Here is a 27,093-nt window from a genome sequence, read left to right as displayed (position 1 = left end):
CTATCCTTATATTGTTATTTTGGTTGTTATTATTGTTGTTTCTCCCACGGCTATTTCCGCCGCGGTTGTTTCCACTACGGTTATTTCCGCCGCGGTTGTTGTTTGTGTAATAACTGTTATTCTGGTTACCGTTATTTCTGTAGTAGCCATTGTTTTGCTTATAACCGTTATTCTGGTAATATCTGGTATTATTATAATTACCTCGATTATTACCTCTACCGCGATAATTGTTTCTGAAATTATTACCGCGATAATTATTTCCTCGTTGGGTGTATAATATTGAATTGGCATTACCTGTCATTTCAGTACTGCATTGTATGTACTTTGTGACGGCTTCATTCATAGTTATGAAAGTGCCTGCTTCCAATATTGTTTTGAGGCGGCCATGCTCACAGTTTTTAACCATTGTGGTTATGGCCTCCTTGGTACTGAATTTGTCAGCGTTTTCGGCCGATAGGCCTTCGTCAATGTACGAAGCTTCTAGGAGCTTTCTTAGATTGTCTATTTCCGTCGTGAATTTTTCCGCAGTTTTGCCTTTCTGGGTTGTTTTCGCCATTTTGGCTTTGTAGTTTTCTGATTATTGCTTCTATTGTTGTTTCATTTTGGACTCTGTATAAAGTTGATCGAATTATTTTGGATTTAATTACTTCTACAGCCAAATTCTCGAATGTGCCTTTCGTTAGGTTAACTAACCTCAAAGCTGTTATAAATCTTTGAAGGTGTAACCTTTGCCCGTTAAATTCAGGGATGGCATTCGATATTTCTCTAATGTATGCCCTATATATCGCTTTCTTCTATTTCTTGTTGGTCAATAACTTCTTTTGATTCTGGTTCGTCACCAGCTTCAATTGTTATTGAAGTATTGAGAATAGTAGGTATTGAAATATCAAGTGTGAACCTTTCTTTAACAGATGTGAGATTAGATCTTAGTCTGATCAAAAACTTTGATACTCGAGACCAGTGATCCGGATTTAACTTTTCTCTGTGTTCATATATTAATATTCGAGCTTCATTAAAGCATTTAACTAATATTTCTACGTGTTTATTGATCGTTGTTTTTTGTATCGGTCTATTCTGTGTTAGTGACTTATGAGATTTGTCAATTCTGCTTTAATGCTTAATAGTTCTTTCGATAATTCATTCCATTCCATTATATTAAGGGTATGGATTATCTTTTAGAAACCATCATAACAATGGTTCTACCTAAAAGTAGATGCTCGTCTATTCTTGATTTTACTAGCACACCCGGAATTGTTGTTAATACTATTCCTTTTTGGGTTGCGGTGCAGTGAAACAATGATGAAACGTGGCAGTTAAATGTTTCTATATAAAGTATTTCTAGTTCATACACACTACCTGGGGTTGTTGATACTAACTGCTTGTTCAAGCATTGAACACGATAAGAATTCCAAACATAGAATGTAGGAGATCGGACCCATGTGAATAAGTGATTAACAGCATGGTTTGAAAGACGATCTCCTGCAGTCTAACCAAATATTTATGTGGTGCACTTGAAGCACTTAAGAAAGGGTCACATACCATGTCAGCGTGCAGTCCGTTGATAAGTAGTTTTAAATAGATTTAAGATTTTCATGTATCTTTCTTGTAAGAGAAGTGTGTGAAATAAAAACAGTTTTAAAACAGAACTCATTGGAGTATCACGAGTGTTTACGGGGCTCCTCTTAACATTTGGTCCTTCGAGCCGGATCACTTGATAAGAGAAGCCCCTATACTAATAAGGTTTCATTTGAAAACTCATTGGAGTAACACCTTTGTATAAGGGGCTCCTCTTATCATGTGGTCCTTCGGGACACCCTGACGTTTTCCCCCCTGTGGTAAGAAACTCAGGTTAGGCTGCGATCTGGGCAATAGAGAGCCCAGTTTAAAATCGCGTAGTCAAGAAAAAAAAAAAACTGTCGTTTCACCCCAAGAGGTAAGGAACACAGAAAATTGAATTATAAAAATGCCAATAGGCATAATATAAGGCTGCGATCTGGGCAAAAAAGATCCCAGTTTAAAATCGTAGTCAGAAAAAAAAAAAAACTGTTGTTTCCCCCCAAGAGGTAAGGAACACAGAAAGTAAAATTGTGTAATTGCCAATGAGCATAAAATAAGGGTGCGATCTGTGCAAAAAAGAGCCCAGTTTAAAATCGTTCCTGTCTACGGTATTTTTTCCGGGACAGCACCGGAATAAATAACATATGAAACTATAAAAAATAAAATTGTAAAGGTGTTGGCGTATCCGAGGCCCTACATCGAAAAATTTAAAAAACATCAGCCAATGCAGCAGTGAGCACCCCAGCAAAAGCAACATCAGTCACAGCAGCAGCAGCACCCCAAGCAGCAGCAACATCCGATCGACAGCAACATCAGGAGCAACAGAGGCCAAAGCAACAACGGAAACAAAAGCATCGGCAAGAGCAGCAAAACAACATCAGCAATTATAGTCATCGGCAAGTTTTGTTTTCTTTTTGGTTTTATAACTTCAATTAAATTAAAAAAAAAAAAACCTTATTAAAAAAAATAAGAAACAAATATATTTAATATTACAGTCCACTAAAATATCGAATGAAAAAAAAAAAAGTTTTCAAGATATCCACTAAGAAATCGAACAGAAATAATAATTAATTTAAAAATGTAAACACAAGTCAAGCACTTTTGTGGCCCCTTGCAGGATGTTCAAACATTAAGTTGAACATGGGAGCTAATAAAATAACTTAAACAATGTTAAAATATTTAAAAATATGTAATAGAGTGATATAATTAACGACATATTGTCATCGAACAATTATAATAATAATAGTTTTCTAATATTGAAGAAAACAAATTTAAAAATATCTAAAATGTACACCTTTTTTGTGGCCCTTTGCAGAATGTTCAAGCATTGAACACGATAAGAATTCCAAACATAGAATGTAGGAGATCGGACCCATGTGAATAAGTGATTAACAGCATGGTTTGAAAGACGATCTCCTGCAGTCTAACCAAATATTTATGTGGTGCACTTGAAGCACTTAAGAAAGGGTCACATACCATGTCAGCGTGCAGTCCGTTGATAAGTAGTTTTAAATAGATTTAAGATTTTCATGTATCTTTCTTGTAAGAGAAGTGTGTGAAATAAAAACAGTTTTAAAACAGAACTCATTGGAGTATCACGAGTATTTACGGGGCTCCTCTTAACACTGCTTGATCCTTTCTTTGAAATAGGAATAGGAGAACATACTGGAATTATTTTCTTTTAAACTTTCTTTATTTTATTTATTTTTTATTTTATTTTCATTGTACGTAAAGATAGGATTATTCATGAACATATGAAATCGTTTTTTTTTTTGTATATATCATAGGTGCATCTTTAATATATCAGAATTTGGCATTATTATTTTATTATATTATTATTATAGATATTATTATTATATAATTAATTTATAATTATATTATTCTATATAATTATATTATTATAGAATTTGGTTATTATTTTTTTTTTATATATGTTTTAAAAATTAATTTTTATTTTTCCGTTATTTTTTTTTTTATATTTTGTCCAGATCGATAGCCTGGCTTTTATTAATCGCTTTTTTTGCTATACATTTATTATGGAAAATGTATGCTTTATACAAAATGAATGCGATCAAAATGAATACAATAATTGATAATAGGATATTTGTCAATTCTGTGTTCGTAGTGCTGGACTCAATTTTATTTATTACATTTGCTGTGTTGTTTTACATCTACTAAACCCATTTTGGGTATTTTCTCTAGAATTGGTATATAATTGTATGATTTTGTATAATTGAATTGGTTTGTGTGAATTGTATGATTTAATTTATTACTTATTTGCCATTCAGTTTGGCTCATGTAAAGACTTATCTTATTTGGCTATGTGTATATTGTGTTTTAATTTATATTATTATTATAAATTTTTTTTTTTTATATTTATATTGGTAGTTTTTCTTTGTTGTTCATTGTATTTTTTTTTTTACATAAAAACATGCCTATTTTTTTTGTATGGTTTTCAGGCCACACGCTAATGGGGCAACTTTAATGTCGCTCAATTTTACAAATGATTCTTTATACTAAAAAAAAATATGCATCGCAGTGCAATACAAAAAAATTATGCAACACAGTGCATGGGGAAAAAAAAATTTTGCGCTCTTGGTAGCGCTGTCGGTTCACTGATCCGGGCTTAGCTTGGAGCGCTAAGCGGGGCCGGTGCTGGCTGCACAGGCTTGTCTTCCTTATTTGGTTGTTGGGGCACCGGTGCTGGCACAGGTTTGTTCGCAGAAGGGGGATTCCAGGGGTCCTCTGCAGTCATTGGGGCATTTTCTCTTTAATCTCGGTAATTCCTGTTTTGGTGGTGGATTAAGTATTATCTTGTCTTTGCATATATTAGGTATTGCAGTGTAGGTGGATGTGTGAGTGGCTGTGGTTTTATTATTTCTTTGCGTTAATAGGTTTTTGATGTGTTCAACTTCGGCGTGTATTTTAACGAGTTGTTCCACTCTAATTTACTTCCGCTATTTAGTAGCTTCAGTAATTCAGCCTTCCTGGCTTTTAAACGTTTAACCACGCCATTACGTTTAGCACACATCACACTCTACTTACTGCGATATTCTGTTTTTTGATTTAGATCATTGGAATTCCATTTAAAAGTGGCTGCTGCTGTGTGTGTTTTTTTTTTCTCGTTGATGTTTTTTCCTCCAGTTGTTGATCCTATGATGCCTTCTGCGTTGGGGATCCTTCGATGTCCTTTAGGGTCCTGTCACGGTCGCCATGTTGTGTTAAGATGAAGGCTCCCCAGATTTGTGGTCGTGTTCCCAGTTGTTATTTAATTACATCGGTTGGGTTTAAGTTTTAGCATATCTTTATTTAATGTTTGCTAGTTATTCGAGCTCATGGGAGTTTCTGATTTAACAAATTTGCTTATGAGTTAAAGGAAGTCTAAGTCTCGTAGCTGAGAGACGTTTATGTATTCTTAAATATTTATATATGAATATATGATTGTGTTATGTTCGCTTAGGCGGAGGTATGTGGACATGCATAAAGTCCACTCGTATATGCGGACATATGCACTTTCCGGCGTGCAGCAAAGGCACAGCGGGCGATTCATATTTCGGTGCACTTAGGTTTATGACCGAGACCTTGGATAACATAAACACTGCGACAAAGTGTTACAGTGTGTACCCTTTAAGTACTCTTCGTACAGTGGTTGGTCGATATATATATATATGATATTAATAGTGCATATATGTGCATATTACATTCCAAGTCAGTAACCACTTTTAAATGTCATACAACACTGCGAAGGGGAGGAGGAGTGTTAATTTCTCTTGACATTAAATTCGGTTCTGAAGAGGTAAAATCACACTAGTTTGGTGACATAGAATTCCTTTGTATTAAAATTATTTTGTCCAGTCAATCATAATATGTTACCTGTTCCTACATACCACCTTCGTCCGAACCGCCTACATACTGGCAACATTTGTCCGCTATTCGATCCGTTTCCAATCTTTTGTCTGATTGTGACCAGCTGGTAGCTCTGGGTGACTGTAATATCCCAGAACTCATGTGGTCTAATTTTGATAATTAGCCGTCTTTATTTCTTAACACACATCATGACATCCCTGTGATCAGGTTTGATATTTCCCTTGGACCCAAATTCGTAGGTCGGCCGCTGGACTTGTGTTCGTTTCAGATCCGGATGGAATTACTCATTTCAGAACTTTGCCCCTTTCTAATCCCACTCTTGAGGTTTCAATCGAAACTAATACTTTAATTGACCTTAAGTTCCACTTAAATCTCATAGGTTCGTTTCTTTTGTAAGGCTGACTTCACGAAACTGAATAAATTAATTTTGGACTGGTCCGATCTACTGGCAAATGATGATATAAACATTGCCTTCTATAAATTTTTTTACGCTCTGATATATTTGTTGACACTTACTTGCCGTGGAAATATCCGTCCCCTTCAAATAATCCACTTTGGTATACAAAGCACCTATTAAATTTAAAGAACGTCATGAATAGACTTTTAAATAAACATAAATCTTCTGGCTTTACAATAAGTTTTTCAAGCTACTTAGTAGCTCGGTCCAATGTAACCGTAACCGATGCAGACCGACGATTCTAACATTCTGACCCTTGAGTCTATATAACTAATTTAATATAAATAACAATGTAGTTTATGTATCACGTTCATAACCGATTTTCTTATGGTTAACAGATAGATGTATTTTATCGTGTTTGACGAATTGATTCCGCTGCACCGTCAAAAATAAAATTAACTTACTACCAAGGTATTTTTTCTTTTATTGTCAGATTTCAATTTTAAAAAAAGAAACGTCAACCTTATGATGATTATCAACAAAAAACTCTTTATCCAGAGGAAAGATCCTCTTGATTTTAAGGCAGTCTATTTTACAACATCCTTTGATAAAAAATATTATGATACTTTCAATTGGAAAATACATCAAATTTTGACGAAAGTAGTCTAATATGGTTAGCGTAGTAGAGGTAAGCGCCTTAAGCGTAGCAAAAACAATGTAATATACGAAGGTAGTAGGGTACAGGAATAAAATTGCCGAAAAGAATATTGTGGCAAGATATAATTGTCTATTCATATAATTATGAGCTTCAATTCGACCTTTTAATACATTATACCGATTGCCACGAACCACTTGCCATAGTACAGACAAGCCTTTGATTTCCACGTTATAAAGGACTTTAGTGTAAATGTAGAAACAATGTGAGTGTAATCCAATAACTGATATTAAATCTGCAAGTAACGCTATTTGAAACGTAAATCCCAAACATCCGAAGAGGGCAATGGCAAAATAAACTTGTCGTACAAAGGGCTCGATAAAGTCTAAAAATGTAGACCATAACGCAATGTGATATTTAAAGCAATCGACAAAAAAGTTATTTAAATGAATATTCAGTTTCATGCCAATCGGGCTTCCTTCTAATACGTTTAGGAGGCTGTACAGATGTCCAATAATAGCGTGAGAAACTTGAATGAGAAAATCTCCTGGCTGTATCGCCTTTATCGTATTCCTTATTCCATTCCTTAAAGTTTTTGTAGACTGTTGTATGCTCAATAAGTTTATTGACAAAAATATTTGCAACAAAATATTAAAAAAATAACAATGGTGACAGCGCAAAAAAATTCCCTATTTTTAATATGCTTTTCTTAAGATTGTTTTTAGGTTTTTGGGTTTGAACAGTTAAATCAACCAATCGAGATAACTCCAAAAAGTCACACTCCTCATTGTAATATTCAAAATTGTTTCCAGCAACAATTAATTTTCTAATATTTCTTTCATATATAATTATTTCTATGGAGAAGCGTCTGCGCGATCGCTTCACCACGCTGCAGGAGGAATTGGAGGAGCTGAACTACAGCGGGAGCGATTTATAATGGCGGTTCTCTCAGTTGGCTACGGGCGCGCACGTTGACATCCAGGTGACCAAGCGTTCCATGAGAGTTACTGCTCACTCTACGCTTTTGGATGCTACCAGTGGTGCTGAGATTTCAACTACTCCATACAGGCCTGCTCCCTCATTGCCCTCGTTGCCAATGCCAACATTCAGCGGCGGCTATGCCGCTCAGGTGGCTCAGGTGGCTCATTTCATGTATGCGGGACTCAGCCCTGGAGACTGTAAGGGCGCATAGATGTGTCCAACTGGAAGGTTCCCGCCAATGTGGTTATAGCTGATCCGAACTTCCACAGAGCTTAGCGTGTGGGTCTTCTGATTGGAGCAAGCCTGTTTTTGATCTGCTCTCAGTTGGGCAAATCCAGCTAGGAGACGGTCTGCCTCTGGTGCAGAAGACACGTTTTGGATGGATAGTTTCTGTAGGAGGTGGCACCCCAGGAAAACCTCGTTTGGCCGCCTCATGTAAGATGATTCCTGCTGACTCCGCAAACCCTTTTGACGATCGCCTCGATTATCTTCTTCATCAGTTCTTGGAACTGGATGCCTGGACTGCGCCTATCGTTCAGGCTACTAAGGAGGAGCTCGATTGCGAGGCCCACTTCGTCCTGCACCACGTCCGCTTTGAATCAGGTGCTTATTCAGTTCGCCTTCCAATCAAGACCCAATATACGTCTTTCATCAAGGAATACTTGGACCTGTGTTACATGGCTCTGGTGCCGCAGGAATCGCGAGGTAAGTGCCAGTATTTCCTTCCCCATCCTGACCTTATAGCTTTGTCTGGAGACATTTGCAAAATATACCGCTGCGTAAGGGTCTTTCCGGATGATAGTTTACTGCAGTCCATCCTCTGGAGAAATTCTATCCATGACGACGTGAAGGTTTTTAAGCTCGACACCGTGATTTATGGCACAAAGCCAGCGTCTTTTCAATCTGTTCGCACAATGCACCAGTTAGGTTAGGCTAAGGATGAAGGTGCCGGTTTTCCCGTTGGCTCTCGTGTTGTCCTTCAGGACTTTTATGTGGACGACCTCATATCTGGTGCCCCAATGAAGACTGAAGTGATTGAGATAATAGACAACGAGCCAGTTGAACAAGGGTCAGTTTCAATTAAGGAAATGGTGTTCCAATATCCCAGAGGTTTTGGAAGGCGTACACGAAGTCATAGAGAGTCATACCTAAAACTCATATCGGTGGTGCCCCAATGAAGACTGAAGTGATTGAGATAATAGACAACGAGCCAGTTGAACAAGGGTCAGTTTCAATTAAGGAAATGGTGTTCCAATATCCCAGAGGTTTTGGAAGGCGTACACGAAGTCATAGAGAGTCATACCTAAAACTTGACGATGGTAGTCCATTCATAAAGACTCTTTGATTACCATGGGATCCTGACCTACTGTTTTTTTTTGCTTTGAAGCTCTTCATCCCACCGCCAAACCAACCAGGAGATCTATACTATCTTCCGTCGCTCGGTTTTATGACCCGATGAGCTTTGTAGGTCCTGTCGTCACCAGGGCAAAGATCCTATTGCAGAAGCTGTGCCGAGAAAATTTGTCATGGGATGAAAGCCTTTCTCAATCCCTTCTCTCCGAGTGGTTGCAATTTTGTTCCAGTTTTGACCAAACTCAGTGAATTAAGTTTCCTCGCTTAGCATTCCCTGCCAAGATACGTTAAAGGTTCACGGTATATGTATTGTCAGGGTCTGATTGTCGGCTGTTATGCTCAAAGAGTCGAGTGGCACCCATTAAAAGTCCGACAATACCGAAATCTAGCTTCTACTGGAGCTACTATCTGGAGCTGAGTTATTAGAAAGACTGATGGCTGAAGTTACTGATCTTGGAACATATTCCTTGCTGATTTTGGAACAGCTTCCTCTCTTTTATTTTAAAGCGGACGGACGTGTTTTTTTTGTGCGCACTGCATTTTTATAAAATTTTAAATAAGCTTTCCATAAACAATCGGTGTTTATTTCTATACACATAAAAAAAAAAAAATAAACAAATTGCAATCTTTAGGTAAAACAATAATTTGATTAATTTTGCTTCTAAACATAGCCCTGCTCTGCTTCTTCATCTCTTACGGTGTTGCTTTTATCCTATTGCTTCTACTCTCGCTCAATAGAGATTCTTATCTCTATTCTTTGCATTTTACTAACTCGCACTAACTGCTCTCTTTAATCTCCCCCTTTCGTTTCCCTGGTACAGTGGTGCAAGGTTCATCAATAATATTAATAAATTAATTAGTGAAATTTTAATAATTTTTAATATATTAATTATTTTATTTTTAATAATTATGGAATTTAAACTGATCTGTGCGCTGAAGTCTTGTAATAAGACAATCTCCTCTTCCCAGCCTACCATCCACTGCTGGCTTTGGAAAACATCTTACACGCTAAGTGTGCCGGGTTCACAGCCTCAGTTTCGTATGCAATCTCACGTAGGTCTGGTCTCCACTTCCCGTCCCACCACCCGTCACAGCAAGGGTGTCGTTCTGTTCAGGACGAAATGAGATCGTTCATGAGGCATTCTAAAAGTGGATTCAAGGAGTTGATTTTGTAAAATCAATGACCAACTCTGTGCTCTCACAGTTTAGTAGTCTTCAACTACTAAATGAGTCTCCAAAGCGGAAGAAATCCTCTTTTAGTGACCCTCAGCCGACAATTATGCAGCCGCATATATCTCTGGCCACCCCAATAGCCGGACCTGAGAAAAATTCGGCTTCCGAATATCTCAAAATGAATGAGCAATTGTCCGATATGTCCTCTGTGGCATCGCTTCAAGTGATCCCAGACCCAATAATTCAAACCCCTGTAACAGACACCAAACAGGGTAATCAACCGTCCGGACCCCCGGTACGAACTGATGCCGCAGTATTAGTTACGGCGGCACCAAAACGATGTTCAAAACGATTTGTTTCGCCAGCTTTTGGCCAGAGAACATTTTCGTCCAAGAACATCTGTCAAGTACGGTGAAGAAAAAAATAACAAAACCTGTGGGTGTAAAACTCCCACATGTTACGGCCACTGACCAACCTTCCTCCTCATCTTCCTCAGTTTAAAAAAACTAATGTCTTCACTAACTCTTACCTATCAGAATACTAGATGGTTACGTAGTAAACTTCTCAAACTTTATTCTGATAGTTCTTTCTTTGCATCTCACATTATTGTATTTAAAGAAACTTGGTTAAAGCCGGAGATCTTAAGCTCCGAAGTTTTTCCTAGTAGGTACACTACGTTTAGATGTGATAGAACTCTGCGAAGGGGAGTGTTAATCTTTGTAGACTCCAAACTCGCTTCTGAAGAGGTAAAATCACAAGAGTTTGGTGACATTGAATTCCTTTGCATGAAAATCACTTTTTCCGATCAATCTTTGTATGTTACCTATTCTTACATACCACCTTCGTCCGAACCGCCAACATACTGGCAACATTTGTCCGCTATTCGTTTGGTTTTCCATCGTCTGTCTGATGGTGACCAGCTGATAGCTCTGGGTGACTTTAATATCCCAGAACTTATGTGGCAAATGTTGAAAATTCACCGTCTTTACAGCTTAACTCCCACCACGACTTCCCTGCAGGCATATTTGACATGTCATTCGGGCAAATTAACCACGTTAGAAATTCTTTAGGTCGGCTGTTGTACTTATGTTTCGTTTCTGATCCTGATGGAATTACTCTTTCCAGAACTTAGCGCCTTTCTAACCTTGAGGATCCATATCATCCCACTTTTGAGGTTTCGGTTCTTCTTCTTGTTATATTTTGGGAGTTGTTATTGATGGGCCGCTATTTGTTTTATTGCGCGGAATTAGCTCTCAATAAATTGAATACAAAAAATTGAATCTCGTCTTTTTAATTCGGACGCTATCAAAACGCTGATCGCTTAACATGCGAGGCATGCGAGGATATAAACATCGCATTACAAAAATTTTACTACACTTTGAACATATTCTTCGTCGTTTGCGTGCCGTGGAAATATCCGTCCGCTTTAAGAAATCCGCCTTGGTATACAAGCACCTTCTAAATTTAAAGAACAGTATGAGTAGACTTTTAAATAAACATATAGTATCTGGCTGTAAAGTTAGTTCAAGATACTTAGTAGCTCGGTCCAAGTCAAGATACTTAGTAGCTCGGTCCAATTTCACCGTGCATAACGCAGAATGTTATAGGAGTTATATTCGCCGCTGCCGGATTCAGTTTACTCAGGATCCGAAGTTATTACTTTTTAAACATTAAGCGTAAACATGTATCTTTTCCCCCACTGCTTACGTTTGAGAACTATTATGCGAACACTGATCAGACAATGGCCGACCTCTTTGCACAGTTTTTTCAAACTACGTATTCACCTAGCAGCAGATTAGCTCAGCCTTACACATATAATATCCAATCTGCCAACCTTATATTTTGCCCATCTTTCGATCAAAGTGGTGTGTTATCGGATCTTCTTAAGGTCTAGCCCGTGTATTTGCCAGGCCCTGATAGAGTACCAGGCTGTGTTCTGAAAAACTGCGCCGAGGCTCTGTGCAAACAGCTCCTTAAACTCTTTATTCTATCGCTGGAAACTTCCTTATGTGGAAGGAATCTTTCATTATTCCGCTGCATAAAAAAGGGAAAAAATCCGAAGCTGCAAATTATAGAGGCATCTGTAAATTGTCAGCAATTCCTAAGCTTTTTGAAAAACTTATCACTCCACATTTGCAACACCACACCTATGTAGTTCAATAATAACTTCGTACCAGCATGGCTTCATGAAGCGCCGCTCCACCACTACCAACTTATTGGAGCTAACATCTTTTATCACGGATGGGTTCCGGCTTACAAACAGACGCCATTTACACTGACTTCAGTAAAGCATTTGACTCTGTTAACCATTCGCTTCTTATAAGTAAACTCAGTCTTTTGGGATTCCCAACTGATCTTCTGATCTGGATTTCGAGCTACTTATCTGGGAGAACCCAAAGTGTCTTCTTTAAAGATGTTACCTCGCGTTTAGTCCGCGCAACATCTTGGGTGCCCCAAGGAAGCCATCTAGGACCCCTACATTTTACACTGTTTATTAACGACTTGCCCTTGCCTTAACTAATTCACTTGTTCTTATGTACGCTGATGATGTTAACCTATGCCTTCAGTATAAATTCACTACGGCCCAGTCTAGACTTCAATCTGATTTAGATAAACTTCAAAATTGATGTTTAGCAAATAACCTAAAGCTTAATGGATCGAAATGTAAACTTATGTCTATTTACCGTTCTAGTCCTCTCCAGGATATGTACTTTCTCTATGGGAACGCCTTAGAACGATTAGGGTTAGGGAGGTCTCAGGGTACTTAATTGGGATGCAAATCTTTACCTCCCTTCTTATCGTAGTAGACTTTTACTAATCAACTTACCATCATTAACAAACCGTAGAACGATGCTGGGTGTCATGTTTCTATATAATCTTATTTATGGAAATGTAGACAGCCAGCATTTACTAACACGAGTAAATTTTAACGTTCCTAGTAGAAGAAGTAGAAACTTTCGTCCTCTACTCCTCAGCCATTGTAGTTCGACATATGCCCAACATGATCCGTTCAGGGTATTGTGTTCGGACTACAATGGTCTCTTCTACCACATCTTGACACTTTGATTTACTAACAATCTTAAATCGCTTATATTAACCGCCTTATCTGTGCAACACTTTTCCTCGGGATATCTTTCTACTACTCTTCGCTTAACTATCTCGGTTCTCTTCCCGCGATTCGAGCCGTACGTTACGCGGCAGCGTCCCTCAGTCGGTTAGACGGGAGGTGGGGAACGGGAACCGCGACAAAAACAAAATTGCAGTAGGTGGGCGGGAGTCCTCAGCTGTACTAAAGGCATTACATAAGGACATAATCCGAGTCTTGGTTGCGATTGTTCATTCTTCCAACTCGGCTCCAAAATCATCCATTTCGTCTGATTGCTCGATCTGGTCTTGCAACACATTTGCTTTAGAAATTGGTCGGTCTTTTCTCCAGCTTCCAAACGTTCCTCTAACCGGCGAATGCTTTTTACTTTAACATTTAATCTTCTGTTTAAGTCATGAAGGGTAGTGGAATTATTTTCGGTTTAGTACTCTCCATTCTATGAAATTATTTTTTTTCCAAAATGGAAGTGACTTCAATGCAATTTAAATATTTAAAAATTTATTTAAATTTTAGAAAATAAATAAAATTACATACATTTTAACTTTAATTTCGGTACAAAATAAACGAAAACAATAATAATTAATTGATTTAATAAATTACTTTTATTTAAAATTTTTATTTTGTGAATTATAATTTTTTTTTATTTTTATAATACAAAAAAATTATTAATTTTCAACCAACGAAAATAGATAATTAATTAATTGATAGTCGAACAAATCTAAAGTCGAGGCACTGAGTATTTAAATATTTGTTCGCCAGTGATAACGAAAACAATATACCGAACCAAATTGCAGGGTATCGCGACACTTGGCGTTCCGTTGAACAAAAGGCGCCAAAAATGCATATACGTGCCTACGTACAGCAGCGGATAACGGAGGGAGGCGAAAACGATAAGTTCACCACTATTTATGCACAAATATATAAAATAATTTTTTGGCTGCACTTTATCTATTTTATTGGCAAATATTTACAATATCAAGAACGAGGGGTAGGGGGCGACAGTGATTTTGGAATAATTTATGCGTCTTAATTTTGTCCACAGGCAATTGTTAATTTATATTGGCAATATTTTAAAGACATTTATATATAACTTTATTATTCACTTCAGCTCTACTATTTTGAAGTACGTATGCGCCTAGAATTGAAAGGAGGGTGCAATATTTCAGCATAAGACGAATATTATTTTGTCTTTTCTCGACATTTTTTTTCACTAGTTGCTTTATTTATAAAATTATAATAAACAAGTCCACCCGGGGGCGCCAAAATGTTTAATGAGATTATTTTATCTCAACACGTTTTAAAAACAAAAGGTGGCTATTTATTATATAATTTCCAAAACGACGAAAAGAAATTTACAAGCCCTCGACTCGACGTTATAATTCGCTATATTCAACAAAAAGAACTTAAGCCTAGCTTATTTATTGCGGCGAAGCGGGGCGAATTCGCAAGAGAGCGCAACTGAGCTTTTATTTCGCTCCCGCTCCGCCCTATGCTAACTTAGACTAGATTTCAATTTGTTTTCGACTTTAGTATTTAATTATGCTACTAATCTAATCTAATTATGCTACACCAGCCCCGTTGAAGACCTCCATCCGGCTTCAACCAACCGGCAGCCTCGCCAGCTTATGGATCGCTCTCTTGAACATAGCTACAGCGTTAGTCCTCGCGACGGCGACCCTGTCCCTTCCGTCCGCGCCGGCGTGTGTTTCGACGACCCTGGCGGTGATCCACTGTTGGGGCGGCTGGTGATCTTCTGCGACCAGGACCAGATCGCCCTTCCAGACGTCCTCCTGCTCCCGATGCCACTTCGACAGCACCTGTAGACCCAAGTCGTACTCCTGGGACCATCGCTGCCAAAATTTTTGCTTGATTGACAAGACAAGCCGCCATCGCCGCAAGCTCGTTAGATCCTGCTGGTCCGGGGTCTGCGGTGCTGGTGGGGCGATGAGCGGCCCGCCTGTCAACAAGTGCCTGGGAGTCAACGCCTCGCCCTCGCTTGGGTCCTGACTGTGGGCGCCCAAGAGCTTCGAATTCATTACCGCCTCGACTCCAACGAGGACGGTCTACAGCTCCTCTGCGGTCAACCTCGCGCTGCCCACCGCTCGTAGGAGAAGGTACTTTGCAGATTTGACACCTTCCCCCCATAGTCCGCCCATGTACGGAGCCCGCGACGGTATGAACGCACATACGCATCCTCTTTTTGATGCGTATTGGCGCAGTTCGTCCGCCTCGTCCTCACATGAAAGTTCGACTCGTGCAATTATCGGACATAGACAAATTGAGAGCGCTGCGTCAACAATACTTGGCATAGTACGATATAGGAGCATTAACTAGTCGCCCCCCGACCCGCAACAACGAAGAGGCAAGCCCAGCCTTAAAAGCTTCATGGATAATTGGATTTAGCTTCTGTAGACTCGGAATGACAACAAGGTTTCTTCGAATATTTTTAATTTGCTCTTGATACTCGTGCTTTTGAACTATCTGGACAATTTTATTAAAAGCTTCTTGATATTCGATAGGTGAAGGTACACTATCAAAGGGAACTACTAATTTTTTACACTTCTTTATAAAGCGAAACATGTAAACGAACACTCTCAGCAGTTTTAAGTAAGTGAAAAATCCTTCTATCACTTCCAATAAATATGAAGTGGATACCCTTGCGGTTAGGTTAGGTTAGGTTAGGGCGGTGATGCAAGGGGGTCATAGAATACCCCCTCACTTCCACTTGAGCCGCAAGGGCTCCTTGTGCTGCCGCTGGAGCAAGGGTTTCACCGAGATGCTACCCCTTCCTGTCTACCAGGGTGCGTATATATGCCCAGACTACCTATGGCGGCCCATGGTCCCAGCCTGCTTTTTTTATGAAGGCAACCAGTCCGCGTGGAGAGATCTCTGAGAGATCGTTAAGGTCCGAGAGTTCTTCGGACCCGAAGTGTTTGAGCCTGCTGCGTCCGAGTGCCGGGCAGTGGCATAAGAGGTGCGATACCGATTCTACCTCCTCTTCATCCCTGCAGCTCCTGCAGAAATCATTGTGGGGGACTGCAAGCCTGGCCGCGTGTTCGCCTATCAGCCAGTGCCCCGTGATTGCCCCAATCGCTAGGCTGCATTCCGGTCTAGTCAGAGCAATGAGTCTCGCCGATCTTTCCTGAGAGCGTGTCGGCCAGATCATACGTGATGTTTTACAGGTCTGGAGATTATTCCATTTCCTATTGGCTGCCAGGTCGAAAAACTCCCTGCACTTTAGCCTGCAAGTAGCCAAGGGTATGCCTACAAGTTCTTTCTCCGGTAGGAGAGGGTTGGTAGTCCCTGCCCTAGCTAGTTCATCTGCAGCACAGTTTCCCTCGTGGTCCCTGTGACCGGGGACCCAGATGAGGTAGATGTCAAGCTGTTCAGCCATCTCGTTGAGAGATCTGCGACAGTCATTGACTGTCCTGGAGTTGGATGAGAATCCGTCAAGTGCCTTGAGCGCTGCTTGACTATCTGAGAATATACATATTGTACCCCGATTGCCCCTTAGAGCTGGGGATTCAAGTGCTTCCTTAATGGCTACTACTTCAGCCTGGAAAACACTGCAGTGGTCCTGGAGTCTGAAGGACTCCTTTAGGCTCAGATGTTCGCAAAAGTAACCGCCTCCCACCTGGCCGTTAAGTTTTGATCCATCTGTATAGATATGAATGGAGCCCTCCGGTCCCGGTATCCGGGCATCCCATTCCTCCCTCGAGGGGATTAAGACTTTGTAGTTAGTGGTGGGTTGGTCGACGGGCACACAGTAATCCGTACCCCCCTCAGGCAGTCTGGTATGACCGAAACTATTTTTGCTCCATAGGTTTGCCTCCCGCAGTCTTATTGCTGCCAGAGTGGCTGTCTTTACCCCCATCAGTTCAACTGGTAGTAGGTCAAGTATAGTGTCTAGGGCATCACTAGGCGTAGTGCATAGACTGCCTGTCATACAGACTTCCGCCATGCGCTGCATCTTCCTGAACTTTTCCCTGCATGTGGAGTTGTCTAGGGCGGGCCACCAGACAACAACACCATAGAATAGAATTGGTCTGATGATCGCTGTATATAACAATCTGACCATCTTCGGGGACATTCCCCATTTCAGGCCTACCGCCTTGCGGCAGGTATAGAGTGCTATTGCCGCTTTCTTAGTCCTATCAGCGGTGTTCAGCTTCCAGTCCAGTTTCCTGTCTAGCGTGATACCCAGGTACTTCGCACTATCACTAAGAACTAGTGTTTCTCCTAGGAGCTTCGGAAGTCTTAAGTTAGGTATTTTGTACTTCCTGGTGAACAGCACGAGCTCTGTCTTGGATGGGTTGACTCCCAGCCCGTTCTTTTGCGCCCAGGCCGACAGAACTTCGAGCTTCCCTGTCATTAGGTCGCATAGCGTCTGTGGGAATTTCCCCTCGAAGGCAATAGCAACATCGTCCGTGTACGCAATGATCTTACATCCGCCACCCTCTAAGGATCGTAGTAGGCTGTTAACCGCCACGTTCCAGAGTTGTGGTGAGAGTACACCTCCTTGTGGGGTGCCCCTCTTGACGTATCTTCGAATAGTCGAACCTCCAAGTGTAGCCTCGACACTCCTGTTAACCAGGATCTGCCGTATTAGGTGAGTTGATCGATTGTCTATTCCAAGTCCCGTCAGTGCGTCGATTATTGAGCACGGTAAGATGTTGTTGAAGGCCCCTTCTATGTCTAGAAAAGCCACAAGTGCGTATTCCTTGAAATTAATCGCTCGTTCGGCGATCATAGTGATATCGTGCAGGGCTGTTTCTGTTGATCGGCCCCTTTTGTAAGCATGCTGAGAGCATGAGATGTCATTTGGGTTAATGTTAAGTTGTAGATGGAGACTTAAGAGTCTTTCCATAGTCTTAAGGAGAAAGGAAGACAGACTTAGATCATACCAGTAGTGAAGACTGTGCTGAAGATTTTCTTAATCCATTTCCTTAGGTTAACACCGGCTCTGGATAACTGAGCTGGTAGAATACCGTCCGGTCCCGGGGATTTGAAGGGTTTAAAACTGTCAATTGCCCATTTCAGGTTTCTGTCACTAAGTAGGTAGTTGAGCGAGCCCTGGTGACCCTGGCTTCGCATCACCTGGGTTGTTCCTTCCGATGAGCAACCCGGGAAGTGTGCGTTGATAAGGGTCTCCAGGGTTTCCAGGCTTGAGGTTGTCCAGCACCCCTCCGTGTTCTTAATGTAACCTGCGATGGGGGCTGTAGTAGAGAGAATCTTTCTTAGGCGGGCGGCCTCTGATGTCTCCTGAATGTTGGTGCAGAAATTGGCCCAGGCAACCCTCTTTGCCTTGCGTAATTCTTTGTTATATTGCCTAAGTTCAGCTTTATAGGTTTCCCACGCCTCGTCTGTGTTGGTACGGTGCGCGTGGTTGAAGGCCCTACGTGCATTTTTTTTGTACGGGGCTAAAGACGAGGTCCACCACGGAGGCTTCTTCGATCTGTTGCTACCTATCCTTTTTTTGGGGCAGGCCTTGTGGTAAGCTTTTGCACTAGTCGCAGTAAGCTTGTCTACCATGGCGTTAAGCCCCTCATAGGTCTCGATGGTCTCCGAAGGCGGTTCGCCTAAGGATCTATCTAGTATATTTTTATAGAGCTCCCAGTTTGCCTTTCTAGGATTTCGTACTGCTTGCTTGGTGAAGTTTTCAAAATTTACTACTATCTCAATATAGCGATGGTCTGAAAATGAGTGTTTGTCAAGGACTCTCCAGCTGGTGATTGCATCAGCCAGGGAGTGCGAGAATAATGTGACATCAAGAACCTCCCTTCTGTTCTTGACTACGAAAGTGGGTTCTGAACCTCTGTTACCCACTAGAAGCTTAGAGCTGAGGATAAAATCGAAGATTGACTCACCCCTCTCGTTTGTGTCAGTGCTTCCTCACTGATTGTGATGAGCGTTGGCATCGCATCCTATTATTAGGTCGATGTCCTTCCTTTCGCTGTCCTCCACAAGCCGCCTGAGTAGCGAATGGGGTGGAGGTCCTAGGTGGTCGTGACCCATATATGCCGAGCATATTCTTAGATGGCCGTCTGGGCCTTCTATCGATGCGGCTACGTGATCTTCATTGCTGAAATTTGGTAGCAAGAAGGTATTAAGGCTTTTCTTTGCGAGTATGCATGCTCGCTTTTTACCTGTTACATCGGCTGTGTACAGCCTGAAGTCCGACGCCCCCAGACCGAGAATCCTGTCTCCGTGGATCCAGGGTTCTTGGATGAGGGCCACGTCAGCTCCATCCTCTGCAAGATGGAGCAGGAGGGCGGCGGAAGCCACCTTACTGTGATGGAGGTTTATCTGCAGGAATGTCAGGGACATCCTTTAGATTCTCCACCACAGTAACCTCCGCCTCGGTGTCGGAGCCCAGCAAAGAGTCCTCCTCCATGCCGACGCCACCAAGAGCCCTCGCCAGGTCACTTTCCTCTGAGGTGTACCCTTCCAGAATGTCCTCCTCCACATCTGACATTCCTTCTGGGCGGACCTCTTCGGTCGGTTCCCCCGAGTCTAGCTCCTGTGCGTCCATCTCCAAGTCGATGCCTCCAGGTTTACTCTTCACATCCGACTTGTAGATCCTCACCGCAACGTGCTCGAACCCGTATTTGATACGGCTACCGGCACCCTCCAGGATCTTCGCAGTCTCCTCATTTAAAGTGAGGACAACCTGCCTTCTCAGTCCCACTGCTTCCTCCACCTTGGCGACCCTCCAGTCCGCCGTAGGGAGTGTGGGATTGCACATTTTAAGCATGGCCAGAATGGTGGCAGGGTCCGCCGGCTTCTCTGTCAGCCTTACGCGGGCCCTCGGTTTGCTGGGGATCTTGTCCCAGTCCACCGCCTCCAGTCTGGCTCCTGGGTAGACCTCTCCAAGCGACGCAATCATTCGCTTGTAGAGGCTTACAGACCTCGCATTTTGGCACGCTATCACCTTGATGCTACCCTGGTACCACCCTGCGTCTTCGCAGTCCGGTGGAAGTCCTCCGCTTTTGAGCATCTCCTCATTCACTACCTTACGCCAAAGCTCCTTGGGGATCAGGCCATCTTTGGAGCCATTATCAATGACCCCAATGATGGTCCTGCCCTTGGTAACTTCGGCGAAGGATCTGCTACTCTGTGTCTGCACCTTCTTCTTCTTAGCTAGGGGCGCTCCACCGTCGGTCGACCTCTGCCTTTTCGCACTCTGTGCACTCTCCTTGGCAGAGTCGCCTACTCCTGTCGGCTTTTTTGGGTCCAATCTGGCTCCCGCTCTTGCTGGCTGAAAGTCAGGCAGGATTTCCCTCGCCCACTTTATTATTTCAGCCTGATCGGGATTGGACTCCGCCGATGGGTCTGTCCTCATTAGGATGAAGGCCGCTCTCCTCCTATCTTTATAGGAGCCCTTCCGCTGCAGGGGGCCAGCAGTCGTCGGACCGGGGCCTTCCTTAGGGTTGCCACCGGTGCGAAAGGAGCTCGATTCAGGGATCTTACCCCCCACACCGTTCGGTGGTCCCATAGTGGGCCCCGTTTTGGGGGTCGGTGCCTTGGCATCTCCCCCTACACCGGCGCCGCTCGCCTCCGGATGTTGTCCCTCAGTGGGGAGCTTCGCCATCCCAGCATCTCTTTGGCCTCTATCTGCCTTGGAGATTGACGGATCCGAGATCCCATTTCCGGACTTTCTTAGGGAAAGTTCTTCACTTCTAGGGTTCCGTTCTCCACTGTTTGTTTTTCTTGTTATAATATTATCGTTCATTTTTGGACCCACGAGTAGGCGGGAAGGGGTTCGTCCATCATATCCCGCTTGTCATGATAAGCCTGGCTAAAACTGAGGGGTCGGCCGGTCCCCCAGAGTCCGCATATTAACATCCGTGCATCCCCCGGACATGCATCCCTCGGCATATGCTGTTCCACCTTGGATTACCATCAGTGTACACAGTTACGGCACATGAGATCATGCGTTTCTCCCCCTGTTGTACCCGATTGGCTGACGGCCAACCCTTGCGGTTAATCCGACCGCATTCTTTTTTACTTCCATCTGCAACACCTCTGGTGACGGATCAAACCGGGGACTCGTTGGGGGACCGGGGAACCTGTAAACCAGATATCTTGACACGATATCTGCCGGGTCCTGTTTAGTTGGCACATGCCGCCATGTTCTATCCTCTGACCACTCTTGAATCTCAGCAACTCTACTTGATACGAACGTGGACAACGACGATGGATGGGAACGTATCCAATGGAGGAAAACTTCTGAATCTGACTTTTATAAAAGGCTTGATTTTACGGCCGAGGTCTGCATGAAGGTGGGCGGTACATAACTCAAGACGGAGGAGCGTCTTTGTCTTGAGAGGCGCTACTTTGGACTTTGCAGTCAATAACGAGAATTTAATACCTTCTGCAGATTCGCAACGAATATAGACGCAGGCTCCATAGGCTCTCATCGATGTGTCAGAAAAGGCATGAATTTGAATTGGTGACTTTGGCTCTCTTATCCAAAACTTCGGTATTGAGATATCTTCTAACTGTGACAAGGCGAGCTGAATTTTTTTCCACGCTGATTCCAAATGCAGTGGAATCGACTCATCCCAACCTAGCTTATTAAGCCAAAGCTCCTGCAACAGGATCTTTACTTTAATAAGGATTGGGCTTAATAATCCAAGCGGGTCGAATAGCTTTGATGTCAACGAAAGAATGTTCCGCTTAGTCGCCCTTTGACCCATGACTGTAGTATCAATTTCAAATTTAAACACTTCATCTTTGGGAACCCTAGCGATTCCTAATTCCTTAGTCAGCTATGAGTCCGAAAGTGTAATTGGCTTACTCTCGGATGCAGTAACTTTAGGCGAGTTTGAAAATCACTTACTCAATTCAAACCCAGCGTTTTGAAGAACCTGAGTGACTTCAGACTTAATTGTCTTTAGCTCCTCCACGCAGCCAGCATCCGTTACCATGTCGTCGACGTAAAAGTCAGGCTGCTAAAAACATTAGCAGCTCGAGGGAATGTATTTTTCGCGGATTCACTCAACCTCTTCAAACACCTCATGGCCGGGAATGGGGCTGGTGCAGTGCCATATGTAATGGTGTTAAGCTTGCACAATTTCAAGGACTCAGATGGTTCTTTTCTCCACACTATCAACTGGTATCGCCTATCTGCTTCATTCACCATTACTTGGCGATACATCTTTTTTATGTCAGCTATCAGAGCGAATTTGTTTAGCCGAAAGCGAAGAAGAGTTGAGTACAGCTCTTCCTAAATTATTGGACCCACCATCAACAAATCATATAAACATTTTTGTGTGGATGTCTTACAGGACGCATCAAAAACGACTCGTAGTTTATTCTTTCTAATTTGAGACCGTAAGATACACTGGTGGGACCAGAAGAACATCATTGCTTACAGGGGACATATGACCTAGGGATTCGTATTCTTCCATAAATTTCACATACATTTTCTTTAAGTTCGGATCTTGAGAAAATGTTTTCTCAAACGACAAAAAACGGCGTTTGGCTATCTCGAATGAATTGCCCAAAACTCTTGGATCCGACTTAAATGGAAGTCTGACTTCGAATCGACCTGAAGGCAGTATTCTAGTAGTCTTTCCATAATGTTCCTCACACAACTCATGTTCTGGCGACAACATCTTTTTAGAAGATGGAACTTCTTCCAATGACCAGAATTTTTTAAAATTGTGATCTATTGATTCTAATATTTCTTCCTGGCAATTCAGGCTAGAGACCGGTTGTTGAGGAGTTGAGGAATTTTCCATGAATTTTCCCGATACTATCCATCCAAGGAGCGTTTTTTGCAGTATGGGATGGTTCGGACCTAGCTTTATTTGGCCAACGGACAAAAGTTCGAAAAATGACTCAGCTCCAATTAGCATATCTATCCGCTGAGGTTTAAGTCTGCTAAGGGCATGTTCTTATGGTAGGGTCCAATCTTTCACGTTCACTGACTGGTCAGGATGATAGCCTGAAATGGTTTTTAAAAACCAAAAGTCGAACGGAAACTCGCTACCATTGATTCTCGACTTCACCACGGTGTGTATCTTTTTCTTTACTTGTGAATTCTCAGTCTAGCTTTCCTTGCGTTCGGACGTTTATTTTCTGCTATGTCGCCGCTCGTGTGTTCGGAGTGCAGTGGGGAAGTTACTGCTACGCAGCTTCGTGGGTGTGAGGCCGTTCGGTGCTCATCGATCTGCCGCCGTGCCTATCATACCGACTGTGTGGATTTACCATCCGAGGCTATAAAACTTCTAATAAACATTCCAAACTTACTGTGGCAATGTGATAGTTGCGTCATTGGAAACGACTCTCATTCAAAAATTGATGAGCTTAATATGAAGGTTTTGGACCTGGAATCCCTTTACATGAGCATCAATGCAAAATTGGATCTTGCTCTTGAAAGTTCGTCTGGGCCCATGGCTGCTTCAGAGGGGTCTCAAAGAGTGACACCCCCTACTACTTCTACTAACGCCGAAAATAAAAAGTCATCATTGGCCCAGATCCCCACTGGGTAAAAAGTGGCTGTCCCAAGAAATAAGAGGAATAACCCTAGCAGGCGTATTGTCGGACATGCACCCAGCTGTGCGCAGCTCCAAGTTCTTCCCACTCTAAAATACCTGCACATTGGTAAATTTGCAACGGCTACCCAACCGGAGGCACTGTGCAAATACGTCGCTGATAAGTTGCACCTGGACCCCAGTGATATAGCCTGTGCTAGATTGGTTAAAAAAGATGCTGATATCAACGCTCTAAAATTCGTCAACTTTAAATTGGGAGTTCCCGAGCAACATTTCCCCGCTGTCTTCAAGGTTGATTTCTGGCCCATGTCGGTAAAAGTCTCTCGATTTCTTCATAGAGAGCCTGCTAAGGTTATTGACCTCCCTGCGAGACTCCCTCGATCAAACCCTGGAGCGTCAAAAAACCCCCAGTAAGCGGCGCCACTGGAGCCGCTATTTTTCCCTCTTCATATTCCTCGACCGGTCATCATATTCTCCCTCTCCTGAGCCGCCAACAACATTCGGCGCTGGCAGTTATGGATACTGCTGATGTTACTTCCTACGTTATTCTGCTCCCGTCAATGCACTATTTGCTCCAACAACAGCAGCTGATCCCAAGGTGGGCTGTTTGGTTCGTTAACAAATGGTTCGTTATCGTCTTATTGTGAGCCCCTCTCTGTTTATCTTATCTCTCCTGGATGTGTTGTCCACTGTGAGACTGACCACTCGTGCTCACTTTACGGCGTCTGGAGAAAATGTTTGTTTACATCATGGTCTGGAGCGTAGAGCATTGCTACGCGTGGATACTCAAAACTCTATGAGCTCTATATCTTTAGCTGTACCTGCCACTGGATTCGTTGGGCGACTGGAATTCATAGGTCCAATCTGGAGATTAATGAAAATTTATGTGTGTCCACGTTGGCTATCTTGGAAGCTATGCGTTTGGGATATGTGGCCTCTAGCATCAGGACCCTGCCAGTGCCTTCACATATACCACACTCCCGCCCAATTCCGTCAGTGGACTGCATGGATCGTGTTGCCTTGGGCTCTAATAAGAGCCTAAGAGTTTTCTTCCAAAATATATCTGGAATGCGGACCAAATCCCGCATGGTGCTTTTGAATTCTTCAGTCTGTGATTTTGATGTAATCGTTCTCGTTGAAACATGGCTCAATAGCAACTTTAGTTCCTCCGAGTTCTTTGAACCCAAACTGTTTCAAGTATTTAGAAAAGACCATGATTCATCCAGCACCCATTGTGAGCGAGGAGGTGGTGTGATTATTGCTATCCGCCGATCCATGTTGGCCTTAAGGTTGGCGACCCTATACTGGACCAGCTAGCCATCTCAATCCAGGGCATTCAGGGCCCTTTCGTCATCATTGCATCGTATATCCCGCCAAACAGCGCATTCAGTACTTATCAAGCGCATATGGAAAATATCGCCAGTGTCTGTGGTAGGACCCTACGGCTCTGATGGTTGCTGGCGATTTCAACTTGAGCTCTATTGTTTGGACTTGGGACCCGGAGTCCCTTGGCATGTTACCCAGCAATGTTCACCAATCGCATGCAATCGTTGTTGATATTTTTAGCATGGGCCTCTCCCAAGTAAATAATATTTATAATGATTTATCGAAAATTCTGGATCTGATATTTTTAAATAATGTCGTTCATAGTAAAGTAGAAAATTGTAATGTACCATTAAGTCCGTGTGATATGCACCATAAGCCATTGTTGATACACATCGAATTTTATAGTTTTCTGCCTTCCCCCTCACCTATTTCTTATTATCACTTTAATGAGTCTAACCTTTCACTTATTAATAACGCTATTGTAAGTTTTGATTGGGTTTCCCTTTTTTCGGATGGCACGATTGATGATTGTTATACCAAGTTTTTGATTGCTCTTTTCAATATTATCGACAATAATGTCTCCGTTAGGGTTCGAAGGTCGTTCAAGCTGCCTTGGTATACTGAGGGTCTAAAAAACTTAAAGAATAGAAGGGATAAATTTTATAAGCGATTTCTAAAGACAGGGGTACTAGTGGCTGGTGAGTTGTACCGGCAATATAAGCGGGAGTTTGAATTCCTCAATAAATTTCTATACAACCAATATATTACTGATGTGGAAGCGAGCCTCATATCCAACCCTAAAGCGTTTTGGCGGTTTGTGAATGGGAAAAAATCTTCCTCTGATATACCTTCTTCCATGTCTTATGGTGGTTTGGCAGCTAACTCCGATAAGGGCATTTCTGAACTTTTCGAGAAATATTTTGCCTCAAACCTTGAGCCGAAGGTCTCTTGGGATGAGCGGGAGGTACCTCAAAAAATTTTGCCTCTTCTTGAGGTTGGATGCTTGGACATTCTAGATTGTGACATTGTTGAGGCCTCTAGTCATTTTAATGAGTCGCATACTCCTGACTTAGATGGTATCTCCCCATTCTTCATTGGGAAGTGTATTGCATCCTTAACCACACCTCTGCAACTTCTGTTCACTTTATCATTATCATCGGGTAAGTTTGCTTTTCGATGGAAAATTACCTCGATCTCGCCCATTCATAAATTTGGAAGCAGGGCAGACGTCACTAACTATAGGCCTATCGCCAAGATATGTAATATTGCCAAGTTACTTGAGCGTATTGTCACCAAAAAGTTAACATTCTTGATTCGTAACTTTATCTCTCACAATCAACATGGATTCCTGCCTGGGCGATCCACCACAACCAACTTAGTGGTATTCTCTAAGCACTGCCTGGAAGCCTTTGAACGCCGATGTCAGGTCGATGCCATTTATACGGACTTCTCTAAAGCCTTTGACAAAGTTTGCTATGCAGCCCTACTTGCTAAATTGTTCAGATTAGGTGTTCATTCCTCCATGTTAAATTGGTTTGAGTCTTATTTGGCAGACCGACCATGCCACGTTCCATGCCACGAGGTGATGCCACCTCGAGCCCCTTTATTGCCTCATCTGGCCTCCCGCAAGGTAGCTCTTTGGGGCCGCTCCTATTCATCATTTTCATCAATGACATTTCCTCTTGCTTTCTTTATTCGGACTTTTTGTTATACGCGGATGACCTTAAAGTGTTTAAGGCCATTAGCTGCATTAGGGATAGCTATCTACTGCAGGATGATTTGCGCCGAGTCTCTTCTTGGTGCGCCCTCAATCTCCTTCCTCTAAATTTAGCTAAATGTCATTTCATTCGTTACAGTAAGAGGGCGCTAGACTTATGTACTTCTTATGAAATTGGCAACCATGGCCTGCAGCTCAAGGAGGAGGTGGTTGATCTTGGCGTCCTTTTTGACTCAAATTTAAAATTTTCCAGCCATTTAGACTTTATAATGCCTAAGGCGTAAGCCATGTTGGGTTTTGTGAAGAGGCACACAGACCAATTCAAGAGCCCGTACGCGAAGCTTAGTGTTTACGCCGCATTCGTCCGGTCGAGGCTGGAATATGCCTCTATTATTTGGAGCCCCGCAAATAAAATAAGTTCAAATAGAGTTGAGCGGTTGCAGAAAAAATTTTTAAAAT

General features: G+C 42.3%; 1 pseudogene; it reads right to left on the bottom strand.

Annotated features, from left to right (window-relative positions):
- Positions 1-6,137: 6,137 nt before the first annotated feature.
- On the bottom strand, positions 6,138-7,127 carry LOC116656200 (annotated as a pseudogene).
- Positions 7,128-27,093: the final 19,966 nt, after the last annotated feature.

The sequence above is a fragment of the Drosophila ananassae genome, chromosome 3L (assembly GCF_017639315.1).
Source record: "Drosophila ananassae strain 14024-0371.13 chromosome 3L, ASM1763931v2, whole genome shotgun sequence".
NCBI lineage: Eukaryota > Metazoa > Arthropoda > Insecta > Diptera > Drosophilidae > Drosophila > Drosophila ananassae.
Note: the sequence above shows the minus strand (reverse complement) of the source record. Positions and strands in the feature narration are given on the sequence as shown.